This window comes from Bos taurus, chromosome 4 (assembly GCF_002263795.3).
Source record: "Bos taurus isolate L1 Dominette 01449 registration number 42190680 breed Hereford chromosome 4, ARS-UCD2.0, whole genome shotgun sequence".
Taxonomy (NCBI): domain Eukaryota; kingdom Metazoa; phylum Chordata; class Mammalia; order Artiodactyla; family Bovidae; genus Bos; species Bos taurus.
The window spans coordinates 94,985,175-95,001,660 of record NC_037331.1 but is presented as its reverse complement, the minus strand read 5'-3'; the positions used below and the strand labels follow the sequence as shown (position 1 = coordinate 95,001,660).

Below are 16,486 nucleotides of genomic sequence, written 5' to 3'. Positions count from 1 at the left end.
ATACTGTCACATGACTGTCTTCTTACAAGGACACCAGTCATTGGATTAGGATCCCACCCTTCTACAGTATGACCTCATCTTAACTAATTACATCTCAACAAAACTATTTCCAAATAAGATCACATTCTGAGGGCTGGGGGTAAGATTTCAACATACCTTTTTTGGGAAACGTAATTCAGCCCATGACACCCATCTACCCTTTACCCAAAGGTTTTATCATCCACTGATAGTCCTTGATTGAATAAGTTATTATATTGAGAATTGTACAACAGTGTTCTTCTTAACCCTCATCAATTATTCAACATTTATGAGCTGGCATTCTTCTGTAAAGATTTGTTTTTTCCCATTTCTCCCCTATCTCTTCTTTCCTCTCCCTCCCAACTTTTCAAATCACTTTGAATATGTGACTTTTTCTTTTGATACAACCGACTGAATTGTGGTGATCGAACTGTCTCAAATTTCATTAATTAGAGTCCATAAAGTCAACTATAGGGAAACTGGTGGCTCAGTGGTAAAGAAGCTACCTGCCAATGCAGGAGTGCAGGAAAAACAGGTTTGATCCCTGGGTTGGGAAGATCCCCTGGAGGAGGAAATGGCAACCCACTCCAGTATTCTTGCCTGGAGAATTCCATGGACAGAGGAGCCTGGTGGGCTACAGTCCATGGGGTAGCAAAGAGTCAGACATGACTGAGTGACTAAGCAAAGTCAACTTAGCAAGTAAAAGTAGAATAAGTATTTAAATTTGCATTAGATTGAAAATTCTTCTTAAAATGTTACTTCTCCACTAATCTATCCCATAAGACCCACTTCGCTTGTCCAGGTAAGTTGGGGCTCACATATTTTGCCCTGGAGAAGCTCTGGTAAGTCTCCTCATCATTGCCAAAGTATAATCATTAAAAAAAAAAAAGCCATCATTTATTGAGTGTTTTACTTTACTTATATTATTTTCATTGTCATAATAACTGTGCCTTAGTTATGTTACTGTGCTGTGCTGTCCTGTGCTTAGTTGCTCAGTCATGTCCGACTCTTTGTGACACCATGGACTGCAGCCTGCCAGGCTCCTCTGTCCATGGGGATTCTCCAGGCAAAAATACTGGAGTGGGTTGCCATGCCCTCCTCCAGGGGATCTTCCCAATCCAGGGATCAATCCCAGTCTCTTATGTCTCCCACATTGCAGGTAGATTCTTTACCATCTGCATAAAGAATCCGGAGTGGGAATTCCAAGAATACTGGAGTGGGTAGCCTATCCCTTCTCCAGGGGATCTTCCTGACCCAGCAATCAACCAGGTCTCCTGCATCGCAGGTGGATTCTTTACCAGCTGAGCTACCAGGGAAGCCCAGTAATATTACTACATGTGAAATGTGAAATCTGAGGCTCAAAGTGAGACACTAGAAGGAGCATGGATTTTGCAAGCCAGTACTTTGTATATGGGCTCTATCACCTATCAGGTATATGATTTGGGGCCTCTGTGGCCTTGGTTTGTTTATCTATACTATGGGGATGATAATATTTTCCTCATAGGTTTGACCCAGCAGCTTATCTAACCTAGACCAAGTGTTTACTAGTTCTCTTCTTTCCATATCCTGATGACAGGCCATGACTTCTAGGTCATGTTAGATAAATGACTGTGCCAGAGTCCACTAGCAGTTAATCAGGAGTTGATCAATTTTATTAATTCAGAATATGCTCATTTCTAATTAAGGTAGCTTTACCTAAGTTTCAGCTAAAATTTACCTTTACTGTATTTAAGGGGAAAAAAAAAGGTTTGCTAATTAACTTCTTAAAAAATATTGTGGGAAGGAGATCTTATCTACTCAACCTAGGAACAACTTTTGCATTTGCATAGGAATCTCATTTACAAATCAATGTTCAGAATATGTGGACTCTTTACCTGAAAACAGTGCATTCATTCATTCCAAAAATAGTATCAAGCATCTAGCACATGCAATGGTCTAGGCGCTTGAGATACATCAGAGGATAAAATAAGTATTTCTGCCCTTGTTATCTTCCAATTGGAGGAGACAGATGAAAAACAAGTAAATATGAAAACTGTATAGAGTATTAAAGTAGATAAGTGGCAGTGAGAAAAACAAAGCAGGGGTGTACAGGAGGAGATTGCTATTTTAAATCGGGCTGTCATCCTTTAAAAGGTGATAGTTGAGCAGACTTGAAGGAGGAGAGGAATTTGGGCATGTGGCCATCTGGGAGAACAGCAAATACAAAGGTCCTTGGGCAGGAGTGTGCTTGGCCTTCTGGAGGCGTGGAAAGGAGGCCATTGTGGCTGGAGTATAATGAATAAGAGGAAGTATGTTATCTATCTAACACTTAGATAGGCAACCCACTCCAGTATTCTTGCCTGGAAAATCCCATGGAGGGAGGAGCCTGGCAGGCTACAGCCAGAGGGCTCACCAAGAGTCAGACACGACTGAGGAACTAACACTTACTAGTAGCACTATTTTAAGCACTTAAAAATATTAACTAATCTTCCCAACACCTTGTGACATGGGTGCTGTTTTTTTCTCTTTTCCAGATGAGGAAACTGAGACACAGGAAGGTTAAATAACTGTCTCCAAATCACATAATTCTCAAATGATAGAGATGGAACTGGTACTCAGGTAGTTAGTTTCTAGAGACATTTGGTGCTCTTAAGTACCTGAGTATGCTCTCCTGCCTCCTAGTTATTAAAAGATGAGGTCCAATAACTGAAGACTAGAGCCCATAGGTCATTAAAGGCCATTGGTAAATATTCAATTTTTATTCTGAGTGATATGGGGTTTTGAATAAAAGAGTGATACGTCTGTTTTTGTTGTTGTCCTGCAAACTTTAGATACGTGTTCCTCTTGGAATTTAATACACTTATGAAAAGTCAAAAGGATTTCAATTTATGGGAACAAAGACATTTTGATATATATAATTTAGAGATGCTGCTGCTGCCGCTAAGTCGCTTCAGTAGTGTCTGACTCTGTGCGACCCCAGAGACAGCAGCCCACCAGGCTCCCCCGTCCCTGGGATTCTCCAGGCAAGAACACTGGAGTGGGTTGCCATTTCCTTCTCCAATGCATGAAAGTGAAAAGTGAAAGTGAAGTTGCTCTCGTGTCTGACTCCTAGCGACCCCATGGACTGCAGCCCACCAGGCTCCTCTGTCCATGGGATTTTCCAGGCAAGAGTACTGGAGTGGGGTGCCATTGCTTTCTCCAATTTAGAGATGATGTCCCATCAAATGCCATTTGTGTAAGAGTGATCTTTTCTGTTTTCAAAGTCTAATAGGAACCTTTTTATAATGTGGATCTAGCAATTATTATGTATTTGACTGTGCTGTCTTGGGGTACCAAGGCAACATTATTTTTCTATTTTGAAGGGAAAAAAAATGTTTAAAAGCAAATGGTTATATAAAATATGTCCTATCTACATACCAAAGGTGATGGGTTATTGGTGCTACTTTCTTAGGGCTTAATGTGTCAGGACCTTAGGGAATCACTTCAGTGGGGCTCCATGACCCAAAGTGTGGAGTGATCCAGAGCTAGCTGCCCCTGAGAGTAACAAAGGACTCAGGCTCAAGCCACCCAACCTGCTCAAGACAGATTTAGGAGCAGCACATGGCAGAGTCAGCCAGGAGAAAAGAAAGCATTGGGAAGATTACGCAGTCATCCAAGAATGATATTAATGACTGTAATTGCCATAATTTACTTAGCATTTACTGTATGCCAAGCATCACGCCAAATACTTTACAAGCATGAGCTATATAGTATCATCATCCCCATATTGTGAGTAAAGAAACTGGCTTAAAGAGATTAAGTAAATTGCCTAAGATCATATACAGCTGTGACTTAAGCACAGCTCTGCCAGTCTCCAGAGCCCATATTGAGACTCATTTATTCTATGCTGTCTAGGAATGTACTTGTCTTTGATTATTCCTTCTGTAACCCTCAGAACACTATCTTCCTGGAGGTGGTTCCAGTTCTGTCTCAGCCACGACTGCAGCTAGCTTGCTTTGTTTGGGTACACAGAATCCTGCTACCTGGGGCTGGAGCTTATCTGCCACTCTCCCAGCCTGGCCCTCCCCCTTGGTTGCCACTGAGCAACTAGGCTCATCAGCCACACACCATGAATTTCTGGCTTCTCTCTCTACTCCTCAACTAGGACTAGAGGCCATGCCATAGAGCATTGCTAAATGTCTACCTCAGAGCACTGGACTCAAGAGACAGAATCAAATGCAATGTATGGACTTTATTAAGTTCTTGGATAAAAAAGAAAAGATGGTTATAAAAGATATTTTGAAGATTAGAAGAATTTGAATGTGGAATTAAAGATATTAAATCATTAATTTTCCTAGGTCTAAAAATAGTATTGCAGTTATGTTGCTGCTGCTGCTAAGTTGCTTCAGTCGTGTCCGACTCTGTGCGACCCCAGAGATGGCAGCCCACCAGGCTCCCCCGTCCCTGGGATTCTCCAGGCAAGAACACTGGAGTGGGTTGCCATTTCCTTCTCCAATGCATGAAAGTGAAAAGTGAAAGTCAAGTCGCTCAGTCCTGTCTGACTCTAGCGACCCCATGGACTGCAGCCTACCAGGCTCCTCCATCCATGGGATTTTCCAGGCAAAAGTACTGGAGTGGGGTGCCATTGCCTTCTCTGGCAGTTATGTAGGAGAATGCCTTTATTCTTAGGAGATGTATGCTGAATTATTTCGAGTGAAACCTCATAAAGTATTCAACTTACTTTCAAATGCATCAGTGGATAAAAGTGTATCTTTATAGAAAGAGATACAGGAAAGGTGACAAAGTGTTAACAATTGGTGAATCTCGGTGAAGAGTATAGGGTCATTCATTATATCATTCTTTTGAGTTACATGGGTTTGAAAGTATTCAAAATGAAATGTTGGGGGTAAAAAGTGTTAGTCTCACCTCCACTGAGCATGTTTTTGCCACGCAGAATGTCTAGAGAGATTCTGCATGCACAGGCAGGTGCACCTGCCGCCTCTGTAGATTGTTCAAACATCACCTTGCATCACTTCCTCGCTTTCTCAGCCTCTCTTCCCTTTTTCTCTTACTCTTACTGCCCTAGGATTACATCTTCTAAATAAAACATTAGCGTTAATTCTTGCTTTGTGGTCTGTTTTTCTAGAAAATATAGGCTAAGACATTCAGACTCAATTTCTCTCAGTGGAACCACCAGGTCCTACCCTCCCTTGGCTCAACACCAAGCTTCCAAAAAATGTATTCTAAAAGATAATAGCTGGTAAAAATATTGTCAGTCTTATTACTATGTCTGATAGATTTCATGTATTCCTCCAAATACATACCGCCACCCTTGATAGTAAAAATATTCTGAACCAATGGCTCAAAACCAGCCTTAATCCTAAATCTACTCTTGCTCTGAAGTTCTTACAAGAACGTCCCCTCTCTTCCCAGTCTTGTTCTGGCTTGGTTCCCCATTATTCTAACTTATGCTATTATAACACCTTCCTAATTTGTCTTTCTGTTTCCACATTTTCCTACTTCTGATCCAATCTGAATACCACTGCCATCAGATAAATAGCCCTAAAAACTGATTTTATCTTGCTCTCCCACTTTCAAAAAACCTTCAGTAGCTTTTCACTGAACATAAAATAATGTTTAAAGTTCCTTCTAAAACAAATCTTCACTCAAGGCCCTCCACAAACTGTTGTGAGCTACATTTCCAGCTTTAATGCCAATGATAATGTTTCTCTATTTTAATTACACCATTAGCTATTCTGGGCTGCTTGCTTTTTCCAACATGTGTTGTGCTTTTCAGAGACCACCATGCCTCTGCTATTGAACTGGGCAACAGAAGAACTTGTGAGTTTTGATAACCACCCTGGGAAGTGTCAGAATGCTTGCCACACCCATAACCACTTCTCAGTTCAGTTCAGTTCAATCACTCAGTCGTCTCCACTCTTTGCGACCCCATGAATCGCAGCACGCCAGGCCTCCCTGTCTATCACCATCTCCTGGAGTGCACTCAAACTCATGTCCATCTAGTCAGTGATGCCATCCAGCCATCTCATCCTCTGTCATCTCCTTTTCCTCCTGCCCCCAATCCCTACCAGCATCAGGGTCTTTTCCAATTAGTCAACTCTTCACATGAGGTGGCCAAAGTACTGGAGTTTCAGCTTTAGCATCATTCCTTCCAAAGAACACCCAGGGCTGATCTCCTTTAGAATGGACTGGTTGGATCTCCTTGCAGTCCATGGGACTCTCAAGAGTCTTCTCCAACACCACAGTTCAAAAGCATCAATTCTTTGGCACTCAGCTTTCTTCACAGTCCAACTCTCGCATCCATACATGACCACTGGAAAAACCATAGCCTTGACTAGACGGACCTTTGTTGGCAAAGTAATGTCTCTGCTTTTGAATATGCTTTCTAGGTTGGTCATAACTTTCTTTCCAAGGAGTAAGCGTCTTTTAATTTCATGGCTGCAGTCACCATCTGCAGTGATTTTGGAGCCCAAAAAAATAAAGTCTGACACTTTCCCCATCTATTTCCCATGAAGTGACGGGACCAGATGCCATGATCTTCGTTTTCTGAATGTTGAGCTTTAAGCCAACTTTTTCACTCTCTTCTTTCACTTTCATCAAGAGGCTTTTTAGCTCCTCTTCACTTTCTGCCATAAGCATATCTGAGGTTATTGATATTTCTCCTGGCAAACTTGATTCCAGCTTGTGCTTCTTCCAGCACAGCATTTCTCATGATGTACTCTGCATAGAAGTTAAATAAGCAGGGTGACAATATACAGCCTTGACATACTCCTTTTCCTATTTGGAACCAGTCCGTTGTTCCATGTCCAGTTCTAACTGCTGCTTCCTGACCTACATAAAGGTTTCTCAAGAGGCAGGTCAGGTGGTCTGGTATTCCCATCTCTTTCAGAATTTTCCACAGTTTATTGTGATCCACACCACTTCTCGTGGATATCTAATTGACAGAACACTGAATTATGTTTCAATTTATTCTGCCATTTCAAGCAAAACCATTTAGTCTAGGAGCAGGCACCTACCCTAGAGCAGTACACTTATGCTCATATGACAACGTGTCAGAGGAAGTTCTTCCTAACTGCCTATACTTGATGGTGAGTAGCCAAACCAGTCAGGCCCTTTGGAGGGTTGAATATGAAATACAAAGAGGGAGTCAGCAGTGGGGAGAAACAAAAAGATTCACAGAGGGAAGAAAGCTGACATCACGTAGCAGCAGAAACCATGAGCAATAGAAACTGTGAGACAGAGAAAAGAATAGAAAGTACTTAGTAGCAAGGGCAACAGAATAGAGTCACAATAATAGCAGATAATTAGAGCACAAAGCAACAGATATTTACTGCCAAAGAGCCTGCAAGATAATCCAGCTGCTATGGCTGTCTTGTATGCTGAATCACCTTCCAGTCCCCACTGGTCATTACTTAAACTTAGATGGAGGCAACTTGAGTCTATCTCTGTTCTGAAAATTAAATTTTTGCCTCCTGGTGTCTGTATCAGTCAGGAAACTCACACTCCGCTGGGATTTTGACAATAATTTAATGAAGACACTATTTACGAAGGTGTAGGCAGGGTTTCTGGAGCGTAGGAAGTATTGAGGCACCCAAGGACTAGCGAGAGTAGAAGCCCAGGGCTGAAGAGACAAGGGATGGAAAAGGTGTTATGAGAGTCCTGAAGGAGCTCGAGCTGCGAAAGGGCATAGCTGCTGCCAGAACCTGGTGCTAAAGCAGAAGGAAGAAGAAATACCTCAACCTCTTTTTTTCTCCTACCCTTTGATACTTGCTGATGCCTCCCATTGGCTAAACCCAACAGTAAGCAAGAGGGCAATGGAGCCCAGGCGAGTCATCTGTAGATAACAGCCTCAGGGGCACAGAGCAGGGAATAGGAGGATAGGAGGCTGTCATGGGCTACCTAGTGCTCCTCGAAAAAATATATCCACATGCTACTGCCTGGGACCTGAGAAAATTAGAGTACATGCAAAGGATATGACTGAATTCAGGATCCCGAGTGGAAGAGCATACGAATCCTAGTTTACATGGATGGGCCCTAAGTGCAATCACATGTATCCTAATAAAAGAGAAGCAGGCGGAGTTCTGAGAGAGAAGAGGAGGAAGCAACATGTCCACAGAATCAGAACTAGAGTGAAGTGGCCACAAGCCAGGGAATCCCGAAGCCATCAGAAGCTGGAAGAGACAAGGAACAGATTCATCCTTAGAGCCTTCGGAGGGAGCCTGGCCCTGCCAAAGCCTTGATTTCACGCTTCTGGCCTCCAGAACTTTGAGAAAATAAAATTATGTTGTTATTAGCCACCCAGTTTGGTAATTTGTTACAGCAGTCACAGGAAGCTAGTCCAGGGGCCAAACAGAGAATAAGGAGCGCAAAATCTATTCATCTTAAATGCTATGTTGACTAACATGATATCCCCAGTTACTCTGGAAATTCTTTTGCCTACCTTCGGTACTCCCTTTAGTACTTCCTTTTGGACCACTCATATGATTCAGATAAAAAGCTCCCTAGTTATAGTGACTTTTGCATACAAATATTTTTTCCTCCTAACTAGATTATAAATTCTCCTTTAGAATAAGAACCTTGTCTTGCCCATCTTTGTATCCCATGAAAATCCTAGCACAGTACTTTGAACAGAGTGCACATTCTGTAATTGGTAAATGAGAAAGAAAGCTTCCATTTGTCCATCCATAAATGGAAAATAACAATTTCCACTGACTTGCCTTTCAGAGATAATAATGGCAGTGTTTCCTGGAAACAATTTCTGTACCTGTAATAGAATGATAGAACTGAAACACCCATTCCTGCTGGAGCAGTTCCTTTAAAAAAAAAGAAAAACCATTTGGTTTTAGCGTGTTATCTATCCCATGTGGAGCTAAACCTGCTTGCAGTTTCACCCCAAGGAGGAAAAGGCAAGATAATTAAGAAAATACTAGAGCTGAATATTGTTTTTTTCCTCAGGAATTCTGATTCATCAAATAAATATGTATCAAAAGACTATTATGTTAAAGTACAGTCCATAAATGCTGGGGGAATACACACACATAGAATATGCTGTAATTCCAAGTTAGTAGTTGCCACACAACATGATGAATGCTTTTTTATAAAAACAAGATGCTACGGGACCAGAAGGAACTCTATCGATGGAAAGTTTCACCAAAAAAAAAAGGTCACATTCAAGCTGGTCTTTTAGGATTTTATCAGGCAGAGCAAAGTCAAGAACATTTGGGGACCAAGAGAAATAACTTTGCTTGAGCTGTTGCCAAGCAAGCCACACCCTCAGTTCAGCCCTGTTGTATCCACAAAGACCTATTTTTATTCATTATCCTCATAGTTTCTTTTCAAGAGAGGAAGAGAATGCTGGGTACTTCCCTGTTTTGCACCTAGATTATTTTATATGTCACTGACAGATTATCAGGAGGGAAGGCAGAGGTTGACTTCTGACAAGTCAAATAATGAGTCCAAGTAGCCATCCTATAATGAATTAATGAAAACTCTTTTCTTTCCTGAGCTTCTCCCTCATTTCTGAAAACTGAGGCAGGCTATGCTGTGAGAGTGCGTGATACCAGGGCATAAATAGCTTTGAGGAAAGCAGGCAAGGAATGAAACTTCTCCCTGGTCTCACTACCCCAAATCAGGAGGCCCTTCTTTGTGGCAACGCCCCCTTGAAGGAGGATTATGGCTGGAGCCCTCTGTCCTCCCCTAGACTGACCTTCAGATGGCTCCTTGAGGAACAGTTCTGTCCGGGGCACCGCCCAGTGTTTCTCCCAGCCCAGCCCTGCTGGGCCTCTGAGACCAGAACTGTGCTGCGTATGAGTGGGAGGAGAAAACTCAGGAAAGCAGCCAGCAGACAGGGAAAGAGCAACCTAAACCCACCAAGGGGCAGAGGGTTCCCCATCCTCCCCCTGCAGCTTCCACTAGAAAACAGGGAAGCCGGGCAATCAGATTCCAGCCTGAAAGTACCCATCGCTTGTCCTTGTTTTCTCAAGAAGCCTCTACCTTCCAGACCTTGCCAGGAAGCCGGCGGCATTTTCATGAAGCAGTAATAACAAGGACAGAGCGTTCTAGCCTGCTGGAGCCTGCTGGCTGGTCACTCTTTCCACTGCCTTTTGTTTTCATGCAGCATTCCCTCACTTGCTTCTCAGATTCCTCAGGGCTTTGAAAAAGCCACAAATGCTCCACACAGTGACACCACCCAGCGGGCTGGCAGACATCGCTGACACGCACCCTGCCCTAAGCGATGGCATGTATGCAAGTCCTGACAACTGGCACCCAGCCACACACCTAGTAAAAGGCAAGACAGCTCCCAGAAAGCTAACATAGTCCCCCATCAACCCAGCTGTCAAAGGTGGGACTTTAAGTCCCCAGTCAGTGGGCTGGTCAATTATACACCCAACATCTACAACATATGTTGGGCAGTGGTACTTCTCTACCCATCTTCAAGGATCTAAGTACAGATAAATCCATCTATCCAATATAGATGTTACCAACAAAGTGCTAGAGCCCTTTCACCATATTAGACTGTGCATACGTACATAGAGCTGATGCTCTCAATGATACAAATTTATTCATAATTACTGGGTTTCAGTATCACCTGTTTCAAACCACACTCCAGAGTTACCCTAACAGAATCTGTGAAAATAGGACCCAGATATGTGTAGTTTAAAAAAAAAAAAACTTGACACTGTTGGTTAAACTATAAAATGAGAGAAATTCTCATATATCATTGATGAGAGTAAGAAGTAGTTCAGCATCTGTGGAGAATAATCTAGAGAGCAATCTAGCGAAGTTGAGAATGCATAGTCTATTCCTTAATAACTTCTATTCTAGATATACTCCCTAGAAGAACTCTTATACAGGAGCCTATGGAGGCATACACCAGAACATTAATTATATAACAATTTGAAACAGCAAAAAACTAGACATAACAAATATCCACCTATAGATCATCCATTCTAGAATATTTATACAATGAGACTATATTGCAGTACTATATAGTATGTTATTACTATGTTATAAAAAATGAACTAGCTCTACAAGTATCACATGGATAAATCTTAAAAGCATGATGTTGAAAAAAGTTCTAGAAAAATATGTACACCATTTATGTACATGTTTAAACACCTAAAATGTATATATTTGTAGCAAAAATGTAAAAACATATGTGGGAAGGATTCTCACTATCTTTAAGAAACTGGCTATCTCTGAGGAGAGATGGAATGAAAGGGCCTTTTTTTGTAACTAAAATGTTTTACTTAGAGCTTAAAAACCTTAAGCAAATATGGCAAGTTGATATAATTTATTAAATCTGGATATTACATATATGTTGCATAAGTAACTCTGAGGGTCATCCATAGCAGAGGGATCTCTTGAAACTTTTAGGATTCTCAAATATTGAAATTCAAAGTTTGTTTATAGGGATGGCTCATATCAGTGAGCCTTCAGATCCTTTCTACTCTGTTTTTTTCAGACTCTCTAACTTTTAATTGTCTCTCCATCCCCTGAACTTTTCTAGAGCTCTAATTATCTGTGGTGTTCATTTGGTAATTCTGTACTTTCCTGCACATTGCTGAAACAAGCAATTATTCACTCAATAAGTTTATGTCTTACTTCTTGAATTAGGCTATCAGCTTCTTCAGAATAGGGATCATATCTTGTTCATTTTTGTATTTTTTATAATATTTAACACAGATTAAGCAGTAAAGCATATGATTAAGAATATAAGATAAAAACAAGTTCAGAAATGTGGCAGGATATAAGAACAATATACAAAAATCAATTGTATTTCTATACAATAGCAATGAACAGTCAGAATATGCAATCCTCTCCATATCTTACTGCTTTTTCTTTTTTCCTTTTTTCTCTTCTTTTTAATTTTTTTTTTCAGAAATCATCAAGCTGATGCTACATTTCGTATGGAAATGTAACCCAGAATAACCAAAACATTTTGGAAAAGGAAGAACAAATTTGGAAGATACACATTTCCTGACTTCAGAACTTATAAAAAACCTACAGAAATCAAGGTATAAAGCATAAGAACTCATGTTTAGATCAAAGGAATAGAACTGAATGTCCAGAAATAAACCCTCAAGTACATGGTCAATTTACTTTTTTTGACAAGGGACCCAAGACAATTCAATAGGCAAAAGGTAGTTTTCTCAATAAATACTGCTGAAACAACTGGGTTCAGTTCAGTTCAGTTCAGCCGCTCAGTTGTGTCCACTGGGTATCCACGTGTAAAAGAATGAAGTTGGGCTATACCTTACACCATACAAATAAATTAACTCAAAGTGGATCATAGACCTAAATGTAAGAGCTAAAACTACAAAACTCCTAGAAGAAAACAGAGAAAATGTTTATGACCTTGGATATGGCAAGGTTTCTTAGATATGCTGCCAAAAGCAGATGTGACCAAAAAATAAATAAATAAATCAGACTTCAAAATTAAAAACTTTTGTGCTTCACAGAACACCATCAAGAAAGTAAGAGGACAACAACAGAATGGGAGAAAACCTTTGCAAATTGTATATTGACAAGGAACTTATATCTAGAATATATACAAATGTATTATGACTCAATAATAAGAAGACAGCCCAGTTAAATCATGGGCAAGGAATTTGAATGAAATTCCTCCAAAGAATCTATACAAATTGCCAATACACACAAGAAGAGACACTAAGCATCACTAGTCATTAGGGAAATGCAAGTCAAAACCTCACAAGGGATAGCTGTTCACGCCCACAAGGATGGCTATAATAAGAACAGACAATAACAAGTGTTTGTAAGGATATAGAGAAATTGGAACCCTCACACACTGTGGGTGGGCATGTAAAATGATGCAGCCACTTTGGAAAACAGTTTGGTAGTTTCTCAAAATTCTAAGCATGGACTTACTATAATATTCATCAATTCCACTCCCAGGCACATACTCAAGAGAAATGAAAACATAGCTCCACACAAAAGCTTATACATGAACGTTCATAGCAGGGTTATTTGCAGTGGTTAAAAAATGGAAACAACCTATGTCCATGAAGTGATGAATGGGTAAACAAAATGTTTTACATGCATACAATGGAACATTTTCTGCATGAAGTACTGATGTATGTGACAACATGGATAAACTTTGAAAACGTTATGCTAAGCAAAAGAAGCTATTCACGAAAGACTATAGATTGTATTGATAGATAAGGTCTTTAATGAGGTTAAGTTAAAATGAAGTCTTTAAGGTGGGCCCTAATTCAATATGCACAGCAAGACACCAGGACTGCCCACGCCTAGAGAAAAGAACATCTGAGGACACACCAAGAAGGCAGACACGTGCGAGCCAAGGAGTGAGGTTTCAGGAGCAGTGAGACCTGCTGACATCTTGGACTTTTAGCCTTTAGCACTGTGAGAAAATAAACTGCTGCTGTTTAAACCACCCAGGCTAAGGTGTTTTGTCATGGCAGCTATAGCAAACTAACACAATGGTTTTTTTGAGTGTGTAACAATGCTGTGGTGTATAAGAAAGGCCTATGCTTTGAATTATTGTATTTTGCAGAGTGGCATCTTTTGATCACTTATATAATCAATTGCTAGAAATATGAGAACTCTCTAGAAGCTCAAGTTTAGTGCAATAGTTACCATGAACAGGCCCATAAAGCCCTGGCCTTTGAAAATGCCCTATTCACCTGTTCAAGAAGGTAAACACTTAGAAGATCTCTCCAGACCCATGGGATTTTCATAAATTGGTAGAGACTGATCCAGATCTGCTTATAACCAGGGAAAATGTCATTTAAAATGATGTTAATTACTGAGAACTTTTAATAACATGGGGAAATGATTATAATAGTAAGTAAAAATTCAGCATGCAAATTTAACATGTATAGAGAGAATCACCGTATCTGTATAATGATATGCATAGAAGAAAGACTTAATAGAAATATAGTCCAAGTTAATATTAGTTCCTCTTTGTGGTGAGACTATGGATTATTTTTGATTTATTATTTATACTTCTCTGTTATTTCTGAATTTTCCAAAGTGATCACATATTAGTTTACAATCACAAAATATGCTTACATTTTAAAAACTAAAAACTGAGGCAGAGGGTATATAACCCAATGCTGGGACTGAGAATCATCTCCAGGAGATATGGTTCCGGGACTCAGAGGTCAAATCTGTTAGAGATCCTCCCTTCAGACCTCTAATTCCCAATTCTAAATTTAGCCTCCTCTTTCTGGATTTATGTGGCCACCTCTCTTTCTCTCCCAATGACTCAACCCAAAATCTCCCTTTCTCTTCCCCACCTTTTCCCCAACATTTGTACTCTGAGGCTACCCACAGTGACACACTGATAGCTGTGTCCTTCATGAGCAGTGTGGCTAAGAAGTAGCACAAAATGAGAGGAGGGGGTCAAGAGAAGGGAGATACTGAGGGAGACACTTCTGAGGTTTCCATCCTGTGGACATTTGACTCTCTTGGCCTCTGTCTGCTGCTGCTAAGTCGATTCAGTCATGTCCGACTCTGTGCGACCCCGTAGACAGCAGCCCAATAGGCTCCTCTGTCCCTGGGATTCTCCAGGCAAGAACACTGGAGTGGGTTGCCATTTCCTTCTCCAATGCATGAAAGTGAAAAGTGAAAGTGAAGTTGCTCAGTCGTGTCCGACTCTTATCGACCTCATGGACTGCAGCCTACTAGGCTCCTCCATCCATGGGATTTTCCAGGCAAGAGTACTGGAGTGGGGTGCCATTGCCTTCTCCGTGGCCTCTGTCTACCTCTCTCTTATTCCTTCTCCTTAGGGGAGGGGCTTAATTTGCTTTGTGAATTGCAAAGTACACATGGCAGGTTCAGCTTAGCTTCTCCTTTCTTTCAGAAGGTTATGTATCTACCTGCCCACAGTGAGGATATCACCTTAGTATTACCCCTCCGGGGGCAGGGTCCCCTTCCTGCTCCCACTGCTACTCCCAGCGTGAGAGGTCCTACTCTGGTCAAATTTTACTTGTGACTGGGTAAACAAGTTGACCTAACTCATTTAGTATTTAGCAATCCATTATCTCCTACAATAAACAGCCTTTATCAACAATCGAAGTGGCATTTTGGTCTCTATCTGCTCACTCTTTTGTTTCATTTTACCAGTTGACCAGAACCCAGGATAGGGATTGGGGGAAAGAATTGGAACTTCTCAGAAACTTGAAAAAGGAAATAATACTTGTTAAGAGCCAGCTATGTGCCCAGCACTAAAACATGTTTTACATATGTTCACTTATTTAATCCCTAAAACCACCCCCATATTTTACATTATTTTCCCATCTCACAGAAAAAGAAACTGAGGCTCAGAGAGGTTAAGAATTTGCCAAAGTCTCACAGCTAAAGCGTGGCTGATGTCTCTGACTTCAAAGCCCAAGCATTTTCCACTGCATAAGACATTGTTTTCAGGTGGCACCAAGGCACTCCTCAGCGACTGAGGCAACAATCTTATCTTTCTTAATACTTCATCCTAACCATTTGATCTTGGAGAAGGCAATGGCACCCCACTCCAGTACTCTTGCCTGGAAAATCCCATGGACAGAGGAGCCTGGTAGGCTGCAGTCCGTGGGGTCACTAGAGTCAGACAGGACTGAGCGACTTCACTTTCACTTTTCACTTTCCTGCACTGGAGAAGGAAATGGCTACCCACTCAGTGTCCTTGCCTGGAGAATCCCAGGGACAGGGAAGCCTGGTGGGCTGCCGTCTATGGGGTCGCACAGAGTCGGACACGACTGAAGCGACTTAGCAGCAGCAGCAGCAACCATTTGATCTATCATCCTAACCTTAATCTATCAGTGCAAGGGAGGAAACCAGGATACAACCAAAAAACAAGGAGCAAGGAAATTACAAAGAAACATCAAGAAATGTATTTTTCCCCAGTTTTCTTGGGGACTTTTGGACAAATGGCCTTCCCTGCCCCCCAACTTGTGCTCTGGATTCCCCCAGTTGTAAAATAATTCAATAATACCCAATCCTCATTAGGTCAGATCACATGTCATGCTTCCCTGAGACTGGCCTCATCATGGTTGTCCTTTTGCATCCACTTGCTATTAAAAAAACAAACAAATGTATGTCATATTGCTCTGGATAGCACATGGAGTAAGAATAATTATGTTGAATAATGAATCAGCTTATCAGTATATGAAAACCAGAAGTACTGAACTGATGAACAGAAAATGATTTTAAAATGCCAGTCGTAGGGGCTGACCCTTTAAAGAGACAAGCTGAGGAAGATGTTTTGATGTGACCCCTGGAGGACAGTCTGCTGGCAGGCTAAACCACAGCCAACTGAGAGGGCCAACTACTCCCCAGATGCCTAAGGACCAGGAGCATTTCCAGGAGCTCAAACCACTGCTACTTTCTTCTCAACCTCCCAACAAAAGCTCAGAAAGTGCAAGGGCACCCCACAGGCCACTGAGCACATTCCCAATTGTCCTCTAGGGAAATCTGATGCTAAAAAATGGACCTTTTCCAAAATAGTGGTTCAAAC

The 16,486-nt window shown here is 41.2% G+C and overlaps 1 protein-coding gene and 1 long non-coding RNA gene across 7 annotated transcripts in view; one reads left to right on the top strand and one right to left on the bottom strand.

Annotated features, from left to right (window-relative positions):
• Positions 1 to 16,486, bottom strand: part of MKLN1 (muskelin 1) — a 391,857-nt gene that overhangs the window by 240,273 nt on the left and 135,098 nt on the right. The gene's annotated exons all lie outside the window — the stretch shown is intronic.
• Positions 1 to 16,486, top strand: part of LOC112446481 (uncharacterized) — a 66,381-nt gene that overhangs the window by 24,239 nt on the left and 25,656 nt on the right. For all 4 annotated transcript variants that reach the window (XR_003034496.2, XR_009494366.1, XR_009494367.1 and 1 more), the window contains one exon: positions 11,879 to 12,014. This is a non-coding gene — a long non-coding RNA (uncharacterized lncRNA). The remainder of the gene's footprint in view (positions 1 to 11,878; positions 12,015 to 16,486) is intronic.